The following is an 18,392-nucleotide window of genomic DNA, read 5'->3' as shown; positions in this document are numbered from 1 at the left end:
CTCTTCCTGGGACAGAGATTAGCAAATGAGCAGCGAAGTTACACTTAAAAATAAAAAACAAAGAACTTGAGTATACATGAAGGAGGAAAAATTGTAAATTTTAGTGATTTTGAAAGCACATAAACTTTGCAAAGTAATATATGAAAAATATGATAAGCAAAATGAGAGGTCAACATATCTAACACCAACACTAACAATGAATTTGCTGTATCACATCTATGAACTCTGTACATGACTGGTTCCAAAGGACTCATCAAAGCAAAATGACACTCAAGATAGAAATTATTTTACTAATAAAAATAAATCTATTGATGCATATAAATGAGTAATTTTATATTATAATGCATTGTAAATAATGGTCTAATCCTCATACAATGAGTTTATTATTGAAAATTGTGTTGTTCCTGGAATCTTCAGCAAAAATGCAAAATTTCATGGCACAATGACTTTCTTATATCTCTAACCAGCCACATAAATTTCAATGGCAGTCCAAGTGTTGTGGAAGAAGCACTTTGGAAAATCCCTAAAGAGCACTTGAAAACCCTAGGCACTCTGAAGTGTGATGCAGTTTCCCTGTTAAATAAAGAGTTTTCTTTGTTTTGCACACAACCTGGTATTTAAAGTTTGAAGGCAGGGGTAGGCCTTTGGCCTATCAGTTAAGACAATCCCACATAGGAATATTTGGGTTCAATACACAGCTCTGCTTGTAACTCTAGCTTCCTAACAATACGAACCCTTGGAGGCAGTGATGATGGTTCAGGTAATTGGGTTCTTCCCTCCCATGTGGGAGAACTTGACTGAGTTTCTGGTTACCAGTCACAGCCTGACGCAGTCCCACTTTTGCAGACATGTGGAGAATGTATCAGTGGATAAGTGCTCCCTCTGTATTACCTCCCCCATGCCACAATCCCTCCACATACATTTCAAATAAATAAATATTTTAAAAATTTAAAAGTTGGAAGGAGGTTTGTAATAACGCAACAAAGATGCATCTGTGACTTATTTATTTATTTTAAAGGAATTTTTTGTGCACTTGTTTTGGATGTGCATTGAGTTTCTGTCTCATAGAAGGCAGCCCTCCTCAGGAAATACTGCTCTTGACTACCGAGGGAGAACAGGGGACAGTTGGAAAAGGTATGTGCCATTGTTTAATTTGTCTAAAAGGATATGACTTTGAGGTGCTTACATATCTCCTTGGAATTCTGCTTACAAAGGAAAATTCACACTGCCATTCAAACTGTCACCCTGTTATTTGCTTTTAGAAGCATAAACATGAACCTGCAGACAGGATATCAGGATTCTCTGTAAAAGATATTCTCTAACACAGACAACAGAAAAACCAAACAATCAATCAAATCAGCCAGGCTCTTTTTCTTCCATGATGTTTTGGGAAACTATCAATTTCTGTTAGATGTTCACTCCTCTCCTTCCAAAGTTTGAAAAACCTTGGAAGCTCTGCATGTCAGACATTTGTCAGGTAATGTGGTCCTAATTAGCAATTATTAAAACAAAACTTTAATCACTAGTGTTAATAGCATGTTACCTGCCTATGACTTGGTGATTTGGACCTATACCACATTATTACCTTTTATTTACAAATAAAATAAAATTTACAATTCACAATCATCCTGTTGTTTGAAATCTCATTACTGAATATACACGTGCCCATATACAGGATCTTAGGTAATCTCTAGCCTGTCAATTTTTAACTAATCAATGGGATTTTTCTATGTGTTCCTAGGTCTATGTTCAATCTCATGGAAAATGAAATGTTTTGATTTAGGACAAAAAATTCTAAAAATTTGAATACAAGTTTACTCACTGAAGATTTTTTGACTAATTCTAGTTCTACTTAATTCAATTTGACACATTTACCAATTCATTTTTATGCTTAGAAGTTCTCACGAAAGTAACAAATATAGAAAAAGTAAACATAATCAGGGCATTTATAACTGTGTCCCAAACTGAAAGTAAAAGTTATGCAGATTGATAATTTTCCCTTTGTTCCAAATACAATCAATAGTAGTAATTTAAAATGATACTTAAATATTTTTAAGTTGTTGTAGTTGTTTTTCCGATTGCATTTTCTTTTGTCGTCATTAAGAGACACAAGTGCAATTAAAGTATTCTTTTATCAGTAATATTGGAATTGACTTCGAGATGGCTGGTTGGTGTTTTCAGCCTCAAGCAGACTTAATCATGCTCATGTTTGGCTCATTTGTCTTTGCTATCCACATAAGGCTGCAGCAGGTAAGGGTACACTGCTGCTGTGCGGAATGCAAGAGTCAGCCTAGCAAACAATTCTAAATGTGACACATTGACATTGACTAAAAATGAGAATCACTGCTTTATGCTAATTCAGCTTATTTGGGATTGTGTTAATTTAGAGAATTCAAATATCATCCAAATTTTGTTCCCTGATTTGCTGGTTCGAATGGAGGAGAGTGAGGGGATGAATAATGAAAGGCATTATATTTTTTCTTCTCAAAATACTGAGAGAACACTGCCCTGTTTTAGGAAACATTTTAATATAAAACTACTGGATAATTAAGAGGGATATGTGGCAGTAAAGATATTTTAACTCTTACATTTTTTATCACATTGGGCTATTTTTTTTCTTTTCCACTTTTATTATTAACCTTTTTATAGAAAATTGGCTTACCAAGAATTTATGAATTAATAAGTCTATTATAATGATGAATGATAATTACCATTTAAATCCTGACTCATTCATCAGCTTGTTCACTGCATGTCAGGTGACACAAGACTGTATGATTACTTGTCTGGTGAGTATTTTTCAACTGATTGTTATACTTTCCTGAACTTTAGATCTTCATACCTTATTTTTAAAAGTATGATAAAATGCAGTTAGTTTGACGAACAAATTACAGAGCATGCTATAAATAACAGAAGGAGAAGTGACTTCCGTATTTTTAGAAGAGTGTTCTTACATTCAAGTGACAAGTGTTGAGTACCAGTAGGTCAAATGAAAAGTTCATCCACAGACAGTTTCGAGGGCTACAAGATTGGCAATGTTATAGTAACTAAACTAGTCACCATTCAATGTCAAAGTGGAAAATGTTGGCTTTCAATACAACAGAAACCTCCAGGGTATGAATCAGAAGTTTCTATGCTGTTCTGCACAGAGAGGTGCCTGGTCTTCAAACCAGGCGCACACTGGCCGACAGTTTAAACAGATACAATGGGATTAGATATACCTTAGGGAACAGATGTGGGGCTGCTTGAAGTTTTCATTATGAGAATCAAAGCAGCAGAAAATTTTCATGTTTATAGGTTGTGTATGGTTTTCACTCACTGGGCAGTAGTCAATCAAGGTATTTTGAAATTACAAATATTTTGTTAAAATGTAAATTCTTTCTTCCCCCTCCCTCACTGTCTCTGACAAGCATAGACTTGTAAGTAAAGTGAATATATGCAATCTTTTCCATTTCAGACTCAAATTAAACTTTTTGTGCGAATAGCATAGGAGCAGAAAAGAAGATATGATTTGAGAGTCTTAGGTTGACTTTGCCTCTTTCCCAAAGCCTCCTATCACAAAAAACGATGTCTACTGATATCAGCAATTGTGTGCTCACCAAATAAAGATGTGTTAATTGAAGTTTGTAATTTCTGTACTCAAGATCAGAACTCTTTTAAAACACACATTTTTACAAGCCCAGCAATCATACTAGACATTGAAAATCTTCCCATCACTCTCTTCACTTAAAATGCCTTTTTCATGGGATTATTTTAAATCTATGATTATTTTAAATCTAATCTTAGTTTCTGTAAACAGGATTGGGAGTTTGTACATGTTGTCCAATTTCAAAACCATTAGGACCATAAATGTTGGCCGAAAACCGATTAAACACCATATTCTAAGGCAGCTATTCTCAAATTTTTTTTTGTAAATCTTTTTTTTGACAGGCAGAGTTAGACAGTGAGAGAGAGACACAGAGAGAAAGGTCTTCCTTACGTTGGTTCACCCCCAAAATGGCCGCTATGGCCAGCACATTGCGCCGATCCGAAGCCAGGAGCCAGGCTTCCTCCTGGTCTCCCATGCGGGTGCAGGTGCCCAAGCACTTGGGCCATCCTCCACTGCCTTCCCGGGCCGCAGCAGAGAGCTGGCCTGGAAGAGGAGCAACCGGGACAGAATCCAGCGCCACAACCAGGACTAGAACTGGGGTGCCGGTGCCGCAGGCGGAGGATTAGCCTATTGAGCCGCAGCGCCGGCCCAATTCTCAAATTTTACATTCATCAGAATCACCGGCAGAACTCATTATAGCTTAATTTGTTGGACCCCACCCCCACCCCTAGGTACCCTGATAGGGCAGACCTGGGAGAGACTTTGATCATTTGCATTTTGAATGAATTCCCAGTTATGTTGGCTTCCTGTTGCTGCTATAGCACATCAGCAGAAACTTCATGACTTAAGAACATTAGTTTATTATCCTACAGTTTTGCAGGTCCAAAGTCTGAAGGGGGTGCCTCTAAGAAGCAAACATGAGAGGAAGTCTTCTGGAGGCTTCAAGAGGATTCGTTCCCTTGCCTGTACCTGTATATTCCTGGCCCTACCATCTCTTTGTGCATTTTCAAAGCCAGCAGTGCTTCCAGCAGCAGGGTTTCGTCTATGTTATTTGGCCTCTGCCAACACCTCTCCCACTGCAATGCTCCTGCAGGTCTCTCATAAGGGCCCTTGGGAATGCCATGAACCCACCTGGTCACTCTAGGATGTTGCCTTCGTCCTGAGATTTTAACTGAATCACACCCCGAGGGCTCTTTTTGCTTAAAAGGTAATTTATCAGAGGCTTGAAGGCTAGACTGTCTTTGGCGTATCACAGATCCTTCTCTGAGATCAGGTGTTGCACCACTGCTAGAAGACTCACTCACTGGCAATATCTGCCCTGTTTTACTAGAAAATAAACTGAGAATCACAAAAGAAATTTAACTAAATGTTACAATTTAACAATGGCTCTTAATCTTTGCTCATTAAAATCAACTGGGAATTGAAAACACAAGGAAACAAACAAACAAACAAATCCTTCAAAGCCTAAGCCACTCTCAGAACAATTAACTCAGAGCCACTGGGGAAGTGACTCAGTTTTCAATATTTTTTAAAGCTCGCTATTGATTCATGGCACTCAAGTTTGAGAACTATTGGTGTGTGTATATATATATATATATATATATACACATATATATGTATATATGTATATGTAAAACAGCAGCTTGAAAGGGGCCAGATATAATGGTACCAGATATTATTGTAGTTGTGATTGCACATTTGTGAAATTAAGCAGTTCAAGAAGTTTTTAAAAATTAATTATTAGGTAAAATTTATATGCATATAAACATCTTGGCCTATATTCAATCTATGTATAGGTATAATGATTGGTATTAATTTTTTAACGATTTATTTTTATTTATTTGAAAGACAGAGTTACAGAGAGACAGAGTCAGAGAGAGAGAGAGAGAGAGGTCTTCCATGGGCTGGTTCACTCCCCAAATGGCTGCAAAGATCAGAGATTCTTCCGGGTCTTGAACTGGTGCCCATACGGGATGCTGGCACTGAAGCTAGTGGCTTTACCCACTACACCACAGCAATGGCCCTGACAGTATTACTTTTAATCTTCTCTTTTAAAGATGAGAAAACAGTTAAGATATATGTATTGCACAGTTAGTAAATCACCTTACTCAAATTCTATCATGAGTCATTTATCCAAAGTAGCTTTATTGCAACACCGTATTTCTATAAAAACAACCAAAGCTACTTTAGGTGTTGCAAACTCAAATAACATCAAAGGGACAATGTATATAATATGGCAAAGAATGGTTGGGAAAATGGGGTAGTGGAGGACACAGGCCATACTTAAAGAAGGTCATGTTCATGTTGTTTTTAAAATAGTGATAAAAGCAGGCCATTTTCAGACTAGCTGGCTACCAGAAGTACTGCTAGTGCTAAAAAAAAAAAGTAAGTTTTTTCAATGCTTTGTTAATGTTTTCCAAATACAGCCATAAGGTTTTGGGGTGTCACAGACATTAATTGCCTCTTTGAATGTCTCCTCTCTTCCTAAATTCACAGATTTGGTACATACCTGTATAGTGTCACTGGAACTGTTCATCAGTAATCCAGCAGTAGTCAGTCATGGCAATGCCACCATGAAGTAAGGATTTCTACGGTTTGAATTCACTTTTTAAAACCAGAGGTTTACAGAGTATTTTACTGTTTTTCAGGCCTAATATGTTACTTTTATCCACTATACATATTTACTTAATAAATTTAGTGTGCATGAGTAGAATTATTTTTCCATATATAATATAGCAATAGTGGATTCTTTAGTACCAACTAAATGAAGCTTGAAAAATGGTTATGTGAAAGCCAAGTATTACAAAGGTAGAACTCAGAGGCAAGCCTGGCTTTTCTTGTGTGGCTGTAGCTATCAGACTCATTTGTTTGTAGTAATAATATGCATTAGAACAGTAGGGTAGCAGGATTTAATATGTTTGCCTGCAGATTTAGCCAAATGCCCAGAAAAACAGAAACATAACAAGAGGTTTGCAACTTCAACAGTGAGGGCGTTTCTTAATTGTTCACTGATTTATTTGTATGCACTGTATTATTAAGAAAATATGTAGTGTTTGCTTTTTATGTGCACAGCCTATGAAGTTCCTGATTTCTTTCTCCACCCTCAATGTGTGTATTGGTTTAGCAGAGAAACAAGAAAGCAAGCAAACATTCCCCTAGCAAGAAATCTCTAGCAAGAGCCTTTGTTATACTGGCATGAAATGCATGTTCTCCCATTCTGCACAGAGGTGAGATGTCTGTTCCATGCTAGCCATGGGCAACAAACCAAAAGTAATCCTTAAGAAGGTAATAATAGGAAATAGAAGTTGTGTCTAGACACCAGAAGAGTGCAAAATGAGGACTTAAGGGTTTTGCAAGGCGAGGGGGTGATTAGGGACTCTAGTTTGAGCTTACTCTCGGCCTTCTGGGGATCACCATGGCCAACTCTCCCTGAAAAACCCTCCTGTAACACCTTCTCCATTGGCCACTCCCCAGTGCCATGACGGCTGGACGGTTTCAGGGCTTCCCAGTTCCCAGCTCCAACGCATAATCTCCCGTCTGTGTGTTAAGCCTGTCTGGAATCTGCTTCCACTATACTTACAAAACTTTCCCTATTTAGTCTTCAACATAGTTTGTTGCATTTAAACAAATTGCTTTCTGTCCAGTTCCCTCTTCCACAAATTAGTTAGCATCCCTCCTTTCTCTCTGATTGCCCTATGATGACTCTCCTCAATTTAAATGCCATATCGTCACTTCTTCCAAACACTGCACATCTGGCATCTCTCATGAAGACATTGGTCTGACTTCTTCCTCAAGTCCCACGACGCTAAAATCTGCAATTCAGAACTTAATTGAAAATAGTTTCAGATTTATAATTTGTCGCCAACTCCTAAAAGTTGGCAAGTTTTCGTCTCTTTCTTCACATATATCCTTTCCATTTAGCATGGTGCAAAGCACATCAGAGCTGTTATGTGTATTACTGTACAATGATGTCGTCCTTTTATCATATATATATATATATATATATATATATACACATACTGAAGCTTTTCAATTATGCACAAATACCTCGGAGTTCCATAGCCAAAAGTCCAACATGTGAGTTATCAAGCTCAGTTATCTCCAGAGTTCTTACCTTGCTTCCCATTTTTTTAAAGATTTATTCATTTATTTGAAAGTCAGAGTTACACAGAGAGAAGGAGAGGCAGAGAGAGAGAGAGAGAGAGAGAGAGAGAGAGAGAGAGAGATCTTCCATCTGCTGGTTCACTGCCCAGATGGCCACAATGGCCGGAGCTGCGCCTATCTGAAGCCAGGAGCCAGGAGCTTCTTCTGGGTCTCCCACATGGGTGCAGGGGCCCAAGGAGTTGGGCCATCTTCTACTGCTTTCCCAGGTCACAGCAGAGAGCCAGATTGGAAGTGGAACAGCCGGGTCTTGGACCAGTGCCTATATGGGATGCAGGCACTGCAGGTGGTGGTTCCATCCGCTATGCCACAGCACCGACCCCTTTGTTTCCCATTTTGTAACCATTTAAATGTCCTATTTTTTCCAGGAGAGAAAATGGGTAATCCCCCAACTGTGCCATTTATATTATTTCCTGTTTAAGTGCCATAATATTCACTTCAAAATGCTTCCAGATTTATTGATGATTCTATTTTAATTTAGGTTCTACTTTGATGCCATCCCTCTGATTATTGGCTACCACTTTAACTCTGTTAGTGTATCTCTCATTACTTCCCAGGTGATGAGATGTTTCAAAGAAACAGAATTAGTGGGTCCTATGCCATGGTCATTCATGCCTCCAGGTCCTTACATAAGCCTTGGACCTTACCAAAATATGCTTTGCCCTGTGGTTTTTCTGGCTCTGCCCTTAATCCTGCACACCACTAAGCAGTAATTAGAAACCATCTCTCTGTCGTCTGTATTCTTCAGGACCTTGACATATTTCATGTATTGCATTTATCAAAACATTATCATAATTATTTATGCACATATCCATCTCCTGTCCTATACCATCAGCTCTCTGTGATAGAAGCTACTCTTTAGCAAAATCAAAAGCCAGTGAAGCAAAGCATTTTTCTGTAGATTGAAAGCAGAAAGAATGGTTTAGCTTATGAAGATGCAGAAAAATATGATATTCATGAGTATCCTGTAAAAATATTATATTAAAATGAACAGGAAATGGAGCTACTTTATTTGGCTGATGTCAGGAATGTGAGAAAAGAATGTTGGAAAACAAATGGGAGATTGAGGATGATGAAGATTAAGGATTTTGCTGCTAAATGGAAACAGACATACAGGGCTCTTGGCTTAAATTAGCAGGCAGCCCTCATTAAACTAGTGTACACCCTGCCAATGAGGGCTGGATGGTAGCCTGCTTCCCTGAAAACTATTTGCTTGTTTAGGGATTTAGGCCCAGTGACCCCATATCTGAAAGTGACCCCAAATCTGAAACTATCAGTTAAGAGAAAACATGTAAGTTATTCCTCAACACAATCCAGAATTTTAAGGCTCTGTCCAGCGAATAAGCCCAGAATGAAATGTGAGTGCCAGTGATATTAGAAGGGATAGATGTTGTTCGAAGCCACAAGTACTCTGTCCGAATTGCCTAATATGTCTACAGCGCGCCAGAACTTGTGCAAAGTGAAGAGGATGAGTTTAGAGTGATGTCCCTCATTGAGACCCTTCCTTTAATGAACTCTCACACTAGTAGAATGACCACATGTAGTTGGTCCCCATGCTATAGAATATATCAAATATAGTCTATAGAATATAGAATAATAGCCTAAACAGAAGCGCATGTTCAACAGACACAGGAGCAAACATTTATTGCATTGGGATTGTGGTGGAAGAAAGTCTTACAGAGATTTTTAGAAGTCAGTAGACTCTATTCTGGGGGTAAGTTTAAAGAAATGTAGTAAAGAGGCTCTCAGATTTTTACATAATTAAATGATTACTCTTTCACTGTTTTAAATATTCTCAAACTCTTTTTCCAGTTTGCAGTTGCTAAACTAAATTAATCCAAATTTTGAAAAAAGAGAGAGGGGCCAGCCCCTTTGCTCACTTGGTTAATCCTCCAACTGCGCCGCTGGCATTCCATATGGGCGCCGGGTTCTAGTCCTGGTTGCTCCTCTTCCAGTCCAGCTCTCTGCTATGGCCCGGGAAGTCAGCAGAGGATGGCCCAAGTGTTTGGGCGCCTGCACCCGCGTGGGAGACCAGGAAGAAGTACCTGGCTCCTGGCTTCGGATCGGCGTAGCTCCAGCCATGGCGGCCATTTGGGGGGTGAACCAATGGAACAAAGACCTTTCTCTCTGTCTCTCTCTCTCTCGCTGTCTTACTCTATCTGTCAAATAAATAAATAAATAAATAAAAATTCCAAAAAATAAAAGTCTCAAATATTAAAAAAAAGAAAAGAAAAAAGAAAGAGAGACATTAAGAAACCAACTGTAAACCATGTGTGGAAGAAGGAAAATGACTAATTATGTAACATACTTACACATAATAAACATGTAATGGATATATACAACTAAAAAAAAGATTATGTGCTTCATTCTTATTCTATTTCAGGATGCACATAAAACAGGTGATGTTTATGTTGTTTGTTTATTTCTCAACATCTATTTGTATTTGTGAATGACACAGCAGACAATTACTTCTACAGTAAGTAGTTCCCCAGGGGAACGCTCATGGCAAGTTTCCTGAGTCTGGTAAGAGTTAAAAGCTGGCAGAGCATGTGACCAGCTAATAGAATAAATGCTGAGAATGTATGTTGGTTCACATATTCATTCATGCATAAATTTCCATTTAATGCAGCAATACTCTGCAAAGAGTTAACTTAATACATAAAGAGATTTATGTCTGAACTAGCTGAGAGGCTTAAAATCTAATTCAAAAAATAATGGTAACCAAAAATGATAACCTGTGCTCCCCCCAAATTGCTGAATCCATTCCATAAACTACAGATTTTTTAATATTCAGAGCTCTTAATCTGACATTATTTTCCCAATAACCATATAGAGAATCTTGGGCACCAAAAATAAACCTTAATTTCATTACATTTGTTCATTTATTTAGAATTTATTACCATAACATATGGTGTTTTACCTCACTTGTAGAATAAATATGATGGTGTGAAAACAGGAAATTAGCATACATGGAAGGGTGCCCTATTATAGGAGGAAACGTTGGTAGTTATCGCATAAGCATTCATGTACTACCTGTGGAAGCCTAGTCCACATTGATATAACAACTGGGATCCCATAAAGCAATATCTTCAGACTTAAAAAAATTAATAAAGGGGCCAGCGCTATGGCACAGTGAGTTAAAGACCCTGCCTGCTGTGATGACATCCCATATGGGTGCCGGTTCGAGTCCCGGCTGCCCCACTTCTGATCCAACTCCATGATAATGTGCCTGGGAAAGCAGCGGAGGATGACCCAAGTCCTTGGGCCCCTGTACCCACATGGGAGACTCAGAAGAAGCTCCTAGATCCTGGCTTTGGCCTGACCTAGCCCCTGTCATTGCAACCATTTGGGGAGTGAACCAGTGGATGGAAGACTTCTCTGTCTCTCTGTCTCCACCTCTCTAACTCTACCCTTCAAATAAATAAAATAAATCTTTAAAACTGTTGAAATCTTTACCTAATATATACTAAACTGATCTTCTGTATATAAAGATAATTGAAAATGAATCTTGATGTGAATGGAAGGGGAGAGGGAGCGGGAAAGGGGAGGGTTGCGGGCAGGAGGGAAGTTATGGGAGGGGGGAAGCCATTGTAACCCATAAACTGTACTTTGGAAATTTATATTCATTAAATAAAAGTTTAATAAATGAAAAAAAATCAATAAAAAGAAGGAAAAATGAGAGCGACAAATGCCTACAAAGGAAAACTACTACTAAAAACATTTGTGCGTTTTTGCTTCTGCTGTATCAGATCCACCACAGGTTTAACAGCTCATAAACTGAAGCCAACTTTCTGAATGATCATTTAATTCTTGAAAAGTAACCATAAACTAAGGAGGAAAAAAATACTGAGATATTAATCCTGGCAGCAGGCAGCAATTCGAGGCCCAAAAGCTTAATGGGGCTGAGCTGAATGGGACATACCAGGATGACTCTCCTAACAAAATACAGTCTGTGTCCTCCGACTGAGGAATGTTCTCTCCCCGCCCGCCTCTGAACACGCCAGAACATAAAGTGCCAGTTAAACTGAGTAATGTTGCATAACTAAATCACAGGGCTTTTGTTCAGTTCTCCAATAGAGTCTGAAGCTCCTCAAACTGGAAGTATTGTTTTAATCAAGGGCTTGAACGAGCAGACCCTCATAGTTCTGCAATTCCTAAGTTTTCTTAGAATCCTCACCCCTGCAAACACACATGAACAAAATCTCTGTGCCCGTGTGAAAATTGCACAAAGAGTGTGGGCAGGCACTGAGCGTTCTGAAATGAACTTGCAGTTTTATGCAACAGCATTGGAAGAAATGTGGAAAGGAATTAATGTGTGATTTCATTTTAAGCCATTACTTTTGATTTCTTAAAGTGCAGATAGTTAACTTTGCTATGGCGCTGGCATAATACTTGTTTTGTGAATGGCATTAAATAATTTGTTTGATGTATGGTACTGCTGTAGAGAGCTTTTATTTGTTTTATTGGGTAATTTGTATTCAGTATGGGGGAGGTGACCTAACGCTTTGCATTCACTGATTGCAGAGGAGGCCCTGGCACGTGGAGAATTCTGCCTTTTATTTCACAGGGGTGAATCCACCATGACCCAGAAGGCTCACCTATAGATAAGATGGTCTGGCCTCAATAACACTTGGAGTCTTTGCACTCTCGGGGGTTTTGCACACTCCTTTAGACACAGGTCTTTGTCATTAATGAGAGTCGCATGAGTGGATCCCTGAATGACACTTTGGAGAATGATGGGACAAATTTTTAACAAGCTAACCCTTCTGGCTATAACATGAAAAGGAATCCTGTGTTTAAGTTCGTGTAGGAATAAAAGACAGAGGTAACTTGCACTGCTGAAGATATAATTATAAGTCCCACATTGCTTTCCATGTCATAGACGGAGGAGAGGGAAAAGAGTATGCTCAAGTTTGGCAAACTGTTTTATTTTTCTTACTAATTATGAATGAAGTTTGGGGAGCTTTCTAAGATTTGAGAGATTTCCCCAACAGATCCAGTTAAGGTGCTTCAGAAAAAAACATGAACAAGTTTGTCTCTTGCTCGTATAGACTGCCTGTTTGAACATAACCTTTGATGCTCTTGATGCTACTCTGCTGACAGATTCTCTGGGTCTAGAACCCAGCAAAGCATCCTCCCTACTATCACAAGAGAGCAGGCAGTAAGGGATAGTGCAAAGATGGCAGTGAGAAGTCCAGGGATGAAAAACACCACTTGCCTCGTGTATACCTTCCTGCTTCATATTGTGTAGCAGACAGCTCTCTCAGTTTTCATATATTTGACACCTGAATGTCTGAGGTTAACTTATGCTTCCAGTATCGTGTAATTAGTAAGTGGCAAACTTGGGGCTATCAATACTCTTCTGATGTTACAGCTTGGTGATCTTTCCATTCCCCTCTACTGCCTGACTCTAACACTGCCACACACTGTCATAAACAGTGATCTACCAGAGCGCACACTTGGCCTGGTGGCTAAGATGCTGTTAGGGATGCCCACAACCATATTAGAGTACCTAGGTTTGATTCCTGGCTCCAACACCTGACTCCAGCTTCGTTCCAATGCAGACCTTAGAGGGTAGCAGTGATGGCTCAAGTAATTGGATTTCTGTCTTCCATGTGGGAGACCTGGATTTGGTTCTTGGCTCCCAGCTTTGGTCCCAGGCCACTTCCATCTTTACTGAAGGCATTGGGGGAGGAACCAGTGGCTGGGAGTTTTGTCTGCTATCTGTCTCTCTAATAAATAAAATTAGTTAATTAAGAATAACTTATTTTGTGAAATCAAGGGTGAAATTAACTTTATTATATATAAAGGAACTATACATTCCTCAAAAATGTGCCAAAAGAATAATATTTTAGTTATTCTAGATTAGAATACAGCCAATGATTTGCATTTCAAATTTATAATTAAGTTTATTGATATTTTAAAGAGAATTATGAATGGTTAACCAAACTGACAAAAATCTTAAGCTTCACAATTTATCAAAGAATATGCATAGAAACAAAGTAGGTGGTCTTCTTTCCTATCTCTCACTGTCTCTATACGTTTATTCAGTGGAGTGAGTGCTTGCCCTTTCCATGGATAAAAAGGGTAGACCTCAACTATTGATTGGATGGATAAAAGGCAAGAGGTTACCAAAAATATTCCTTTTACTTGGCTGTCTCTCTGGATCTGGCAAGTACTCAAATCTTGCTTCTCAGGTTGGCGGCCTTTTTGGGCAATTGGAACTTTATGGAAGTCGGATTTCTCTCCCGCAGACTCTACCTACAGGGTTGCATCTGTCTGTGTCTGGGGGCCTCCTTCTCCCAAGATTACAATCTTGCCTCCAGGTTCTGCCTGGTGCAGTCTGTACATTTGCCCAAGGGGTCTGGCCTACCCCCTCAGTCCAGATCTCTCACATGACTCCCGTCCCTGTCCCATAACAGTACCACAGAACCGGACCATGGGTCCTGCTAATGTCAAACCAGAGATTTCCTAGGAAGGAATGAGATTCCTGTGCACTCAGTCCTTCAACAAGGCAGGACACAGCTCAGGGTTCCCATGTGTCCCGGAGAAGTTTATTTTAGGAGATGGGGAATGAAAAGCTGGCACTCCCAACCCAATCTTGCTTGGATGATGAGTCCAGGACACAGCAAACTAGTGCCTCTTTCCTGCAGTCCAAATCTATTTAACAACTCTGTCTCCATCTGTTCTATCAACTCAAAAAATTGAGTGGGCAAGAGATTTAGGAATCATTTTGGCAGTTCTTGGCAACCTACTTTTCACAAATCCTGCAGGATAATATAACATATCTCACTGACATTTATTATTTTATTGTTGGCCTAAATTTCCTTTTAATATTTTGTTAAAAATGCAATACTTGCTACTTTTTAGAGTGGAGTAACATGTGCTTCTTAAAAATTGTGGACGTGAATCTAAATTGGTAAAACTTTTTGGAAAACATTTTGGCAATATGAATTATGCATTTTCTAATGGCCACATTATTTGATTTGATAATTTCATTTCTGACCTTGTGTTCTAAGGAGATCTCCGGATTGCTAAAAAAAAATACACAAAAAAGTAACCATTAAAAATATGTCAGAGGGCCAGCATTATGGTGTAGCTGGTTATGACGCTGCCTCCTAAGGTGGGCATCCAACATAGGCAATGGTCTGTGTCCCAGCTGCTCCATTTCAGATCCAGCTCCCTGATAATGTGCCTGGGAAAGCAGCAGAGGATGGCCCAAGTGCTGAAGCTCCTGAACCAGTGTGCGAGAACTGGAATAACCTCCTGGCTCCTGGCTTCAACCTGGCCCAGCTGTGACCATTGCGGCCATTTGGGGAGTACAACAGTGGATGGAAGATCTCTTTCTCTCTATCTCCCTGTCTCTCTCCATTACTCTGCCTTTCAAATAAATAAATGTCTTTTTATGTCAGAAATAAGCTTAATTGAAATTATGTGTAAGTCAATAAATAAAAGAAACCTGTATAATGGAATGTTAGAATGCCAGTACAATGTTTATGAAGTTTATACAATAGAAAGGAAAAACAATAATAATAGTAAAATAAGTTAAGCCATAAATTTCTATGTACAGTATAATAATAACCAAAGAAGAATGTTTTAAAAATAACCCTGTAAATATCTATGCACATCCCTTAAAAAGACTTATTTATTTTCTTGAAAGTCAGAGAGAGAGACAGAGACAGAGATTTTCCATCCAGAGGTTTACTCCCTACATGGCCTCAGTAGCCAGGGCTGGGCCAGGCCGAAGCCAGGAGCCTGGATCTTATTCAAGGTCTCCCACATGGATACAGGGGCCCAAGCATTTGGGCCATCCTCTGCTGCTTTCTCAGGTACATTAACAGAGAGCTGGATCAGAAATGGAGCAGCTGGGAATCGAACGGGTGCCATATGGGATACTGGCATCACAGGCTGTGGCTTTATCCACTATGCCACAACATTGGTACCTGCACATATCATTTTAAAGTTCAAGAATGTACCAAAGACCTAAAAGAGACTACCAATGGGTATTAGAATATTGGGAAAGTATTTCCTCTCTTCTATTACATATTTTAAACATTTCATATACTGAGAATATATTTTAAATTATTTAAAAACAATAGTTAGAAAATATATGCAAACATCAAAATTGAAAATAATAAACATAGCACATTTTACCCTCAGAATATATAGTGTAAATTTTTTTTTCACTTTACTCACTTCAAATATGATCCTAAATTTTGTAGAATTTGCATCCGATCTGCCCCTGACCCCATTTTCTCTTTTCACTGGTTTGTAATACTCTTTCTTCTAACACTGGAGCCCCTGGACGTGATTCCTACCTGCTGTCCATCAATTCAGATGTTTTCCACCTCAGGTCCAAAGCTTTATGGCTTTCAGGAAGATTATTTATCAAAGCTGAACATAAGTTTAACTCATCTGGAATAATAGACTTTTACAATATTCCAGGGAGTTTATAAAAAGAAAAAATATATACGAGGTTCTTTGTGCAAAGTAGCTGCTCAGCAAATGGCAGCTCTCATTATTATAATTTCAATTTAAGTCATTTATTGCTTTATTATGGGGACACATTCTGAGAAATGTCATTAGCCTAGTCTGTCGGCATGTGTACTTCATAGAGTGCACTTACCTAAATGTGGTCACTGAGCATGACATCTTGAGGCAATCAAGAGAAACGACACATAAGAAATGGGCAAGGCTACTGCCTGCACAAGATGTCTACCATCTTGTTTTTTTAAATGCATATATAGAGAGTACACTCTAAAATAATAGTAAAAAATATGGTAGACTAAATGTATAAACCAGTAACAGCGCCATTTATTGTAATCAACTATAACACCTATACATAAGCACGTGTACTATACTTCTTTATCACTGCCAGTGCAGTAGGTTTATTTATACCAGCATCACTACAAACACCTGGGGAATGCATTGCCCTCTATCACTAGGGAACATGAATTTTCACCTTTATTATGATCTTATGAAATTTCATATACCACAGTGGTCATAATCATGTCATTTTCTGTTATCTTTTAATGTTACTATGTTATACACTTTTAAAAGATATTTATTTTTTAATGAGAAAGCATTTTAAGAATTTTATTTATTTATTTGAGAGGAAGAATTATAGACAGAAGGAGAAACAGAGAGAAAGGTCTTCCATCAGCTGGTTCACTCCCCAAATGGCAGCAATGGCTGGAGCTAGGCAGGTCCGAGGCCAGGAGCCAGGAACGTCTTATGGGTCTCCCACAAAGGTGTAGGGGCCCAAGGGCTTAGGCTATCTTCTACTGTTTCCCCAGGCCATAGCAAAGAGCTGGATTTGAGAAGGAACAACTGGGACTAGAAACTGTATCCATATGGGATACTGACACTGCAAGCGAGACTTAACCCATTCAGGAAATCTTTGTACATCATTTCCTGTTTTCTGGTAAAAACACCACATTGCAGGTGGGGGCATTCTGAACCATCTTCAATCTGGAGTGCTGTCTGTTCTAATATATGTGCATTGCTTGCTTACATAAACTTTGTTCAATTTAAATAAATATATACATATATATTTATATATTTGAGGAGCAGAGAAAGAGCCGATAAAGAGCTCCTATCCATTGATTCACTCCCCAAATGTCTGCAGCAGGCAAAGACACCAAAATCGAGGTCTGGGAACTCAATCCAGGTGTCTCAGATTGTGGCAGGGGCTCAACCATCTAAGCTATCACCTCTGCTTCTCAGGATGCATATTCATAGCAAGCTGGAGTCAGGAGACAGAGGCAATTTGCTGAACCTGGAAACTCTGATGTGGGATGTGGGCTTCCTAAGTGGCATTTACCTGCTAGCCCAAATACCTGTCCTTTTTTTTTTTTTTTTTTTTTTTCAAAATCTATCCTTGCTATGCACTTTTAAATACAGGTTCCTCATTCAACCATGATAGAGCTCCAAAATGTTATATTAAACATCTATTCCACTTTTTTTCCATAAAATTCTACTCTTAGTTTCAACCAAGATGGGCTTTTTTCTGTTTCCCAGTCTTGTCCCTTTTCCCTTCTGCATGGATTCAATTCCTTCACCTGTTCCTACAATTCCATTTATCCCTCCATCCATTCCTCTCTGCCTGTTCTAACCTTATAAAATGCCATATCTAACCCGAAACTCTTCTGAATCTAACAACTAACTTAGGTTGGTTTTGAACTCTATAATACTTTCTCAAATCCTTAATGACATAAGACATTGTATTCAGCATCATGTTTGGATGATTCTGAAATTCAAGGCTCAGCTTTAAAAAATGATCTCTCTGATGAGACCATGCCTCACAACTCAATCACATTTCCTTAAGTTTTAAGTTATTCAGTTTCCCCTCTTCTATATGTCATCTTTCTCTCAATATAAATTTTACTCTAAAAAGCAAAATTGGGACTGGTGTTGGGGCATACTGGGTTATGCCACCATCTGTGAGCCTGGCATCCCACATGGACACTGGTTTGTGTCCTGGTTGCTTCACTTCATATCCAGAACCCTACTAGTAGCCTGGGAAAAGCAACAGATGGCCCAGTACTTGGCCCCTGCACCCATGTGGGTGACATGGATAAAGCTCCTGCCTCTGGCTTTGGCGTGACCCAACCCTTGTTGTTTCAGCCATTTGGGGATCGAAGCA

Source organism: Lepus europaeus, chromosome 1 (assembly GCF_033115175.1).
Source record: "Lepus europaeus isolate LE1 chromosome 1, mLepTim1.pri, whole genome shotgun sequence".
In the NCBI taxonomy this organism is placed as follows: Eukaryota; Metazoa; Chordata; class Mammalia; order Lagomorpha; family Leporidae; genus Lepus; species Lepus europaeus.
This window is presented reverse-complemented; position numbering follows the sequence as displayed.